Source organism: Triticum aestivum, chromosome 3A, assembly GCF_018294505.1.
Source record: "Triticum aestivum cultivar Chinese Spring chromosome 3A, IWGSC CS RefSeq v2.1, whole genome shotgun sequence".
Taxonomy (NCBI): domain Eukaryota; kingdom Viridiplantae; phylum Streptophyta; class Magnoliopsida; order Poales; family Poaceae; genus Triticum; species Triticum aestivum.
In genome coordinates, this window is record NC_057800.1 from 703,929,088 (window position 1) to 703,931,876 (window position 2,789).

Below are 2,789 nucleotides of genomic sequence, written 5' to 3' on the forward strand. Positions count from 1 at the left end.
TTTTGAAAATGACCCAAATAAAAATTTCTCCAAAAGGGTCCAAGAAAATGCTCATGTTGCCCTCTGAAAATATTGGACAGAGATAAAAATCAAAACAATATTTTTAGGAGCTCATGGACATTTATTTTGGCCATTTGGATTAATTCGATAAATATTTGCATTGGAAATATATTTCTATATATATGAAATATGGTCCAAAAATTATGCCAATTATAAAAGAGCTCTGGAATAATACCATTAGCCCCTACAAAAATTGGCATAATAAAATTAAATGATTTAATATATTTATTAAATCAAACAAATGTCAGAAAATTAGAAAAGAAAACAGAAAAGGGGAGAGAGACTTACCTGGGCCACTTACCTGGCCCATCTCCAGCTGGCGGCCCAGCCCACCCCCGCTGCTTTCTGTCGTCTCCCTCCTCGGACAGAAGGACGAGGGCGTGTGCCCGACGCTCGCCGGCACGTGCGCGCGCCACCTCCCCCCTGCTGGCCACCTCCTGCTTCCCTGGACTCCCTCCCAATGCCACGGAGACGGCCACGCACCCCAGGCCCTCTCATTCCTCCTCCCCCCCATGCTCATCCCCTCCTCTGGCTCCCCCTCACTTCCACCAAACGCGGCCGCCGCCGCCGACGAGAACCACCACGGCCACAGCCACCCCCTCGCCCCTCGGTTGTGCCCACGAGCTTCGCGACGTCGTCCTCGACCCCCTCACCGAACCACGCCCCGCCGGAAGCCCTGCAGCGTCGACTTCGAGCTCTTCTTCAACCTTCGGCCGCCGGTGACCTAGTCTTCGATTCGCGCCGTCTAGGTCGTCCCCAGGCCCACTGAGCTGCGCTTCGACCTCCCAGTGAGCTCCTCCGTCGTTTCCCCCTAACCCCACGGCCTAGCGCTCGTTGTAGCACCACTTCCCATGATGCCCGAAGCACACCGCCGCACGGACTCGTCGCCGACGAGGCTCCGGTGGCCAATCGGCCCCGTGCATATGCCCGTTGGCTTTGTGGGAGCCTGCAGAACGCGTAGTTGCTACCCGTTGATCCTCCCGTGCACGGTGGCGCCGTTTTCATTGGCGCCCGAACTCCGGCGACCGCCAAAGTCGTCGCCGGCGACGTCTCCGGCCACCCCGAGCTCAAACATCACCACCAAGAGCTGCGGCTCGTTCCCAGGAGCTCGTAGATGCTCTCCGCCTCCCGTTTGGTGGCCGTAACGTGCAAATGCACTTCCTCCGCCATGCTCGGCCTCGCCGGCGGCTAAACGCCGGCGAGTTGACCGGGTTTGACCCCCCAGGGTCGCTGACCAGTGGGCCCGACCACCCCCCCTAACCTTTTAATTAAATTAATTAACCCCTGTTAACCCCCCTGTCACTGACGTGTGGGTCCCACACGTCAGGTTTGACCGGACCAGCCCAGTTGACCGCTGACGTCGTGCTGACGTCATGCTGACGCAATTATATATTTTCTGGAATTAAAATAATTCAGAAAATCCAGAAAATGATTTAAACTTCAAAAATTCATAACAATTCAACCGTAGCTCAGATTTAAATAATTTATATATGAAAAATTATCAGAAAAATACAATCTTTCCATCTGTACTAGTTTCATGCATGAAAAACCAACTTATACATGCTGAATATGGGAGAACACATTAGGGCATGTATAAGAGACTTAATTTAGAAATGCATTTGAACCTTTGGTTCAAAAGGACTTCAAACCAAATGTTTACTAGATGCATTAGCTCAAACAGCATCACATCTACATGCCATGTTCATGCATCATATTGTTGCATATGATTGTGTTTTGATTGCCGGCACCGTTCCTTCTCGATAGGTCCTGCTCCGGAGACGTTCCAGAGTACCTGTCTGTGAAGCAGTGCCTCCCTTGTTGATTTACCAGGCAAGCAAACCCCCTTGTTCATTTCGATAAAACCCTACTCTCTCGCTCCTGCTCTCAGTTATTGCATTAGGACAACAACGGTTCATCTGCTACTTTGTGCTGCGGTAGTTGAACCCATTCCTCTGCATGACCTGTCATTGCCACAGTAAATAGTTGAAACCCACTAGCATGTGTAGGAGTTGATTGAAGCCACTGATGTGTTCCTACCATGCTATGCCTGCTATTGCTTAGAGTGTGTCAGGTCTGGTTCATTGGGAATGAATTGGAGTGTCACGATATGTTCTATTGCTGAGAGTTAAGTGTGTGAACACGATTTGGTAAAGGTAGCGGTGAGGGACCATGTAGGAGTACATGGTGGGTTGTCTCACTGGAACCGTCCTTAAGCCCTGAGTTCTGTGTATGTTGTCCAATGACTCGATACTACCACACATTGGGCTCCGGGCGCTCCAAGCCCTCTCGACTTATTAACCAACTTGATCTCTGTCCAGGAGTCGCAACTAGTTTCTGGTGTTTGTAGGTAGTGCTATTTTTCTACCAAGTGGCACCCGGCAGGGTGGGCTTGGGACAGACTAGGCACACGTGGCCTGGTGTACCGAGTGGCACCCGGTTGGTGGGCTCGGGAACCCTGCTCACATCGCTTGGGGCCGTGAGCGACACCCCGGCCGGATCTCCTTGCGGATGGAACCCGAATAGGCGATAAACCTGGACTAGAGTCTTGTGTGGTTAGTCAGGTCGTGGCCGACACCCTCGCCAGGCTTCCGCTTGAAGGTTGCCGAGATACATGACGTGTACATGGCGGTAAGTGGCGAGAGCGTGTGTGAAGAAGTACACCCCTGCAGGGTTAACATGATCTATTCGAATAGCCGGGTCCGCGGTTATGGACTTCTTGGATGCTTACA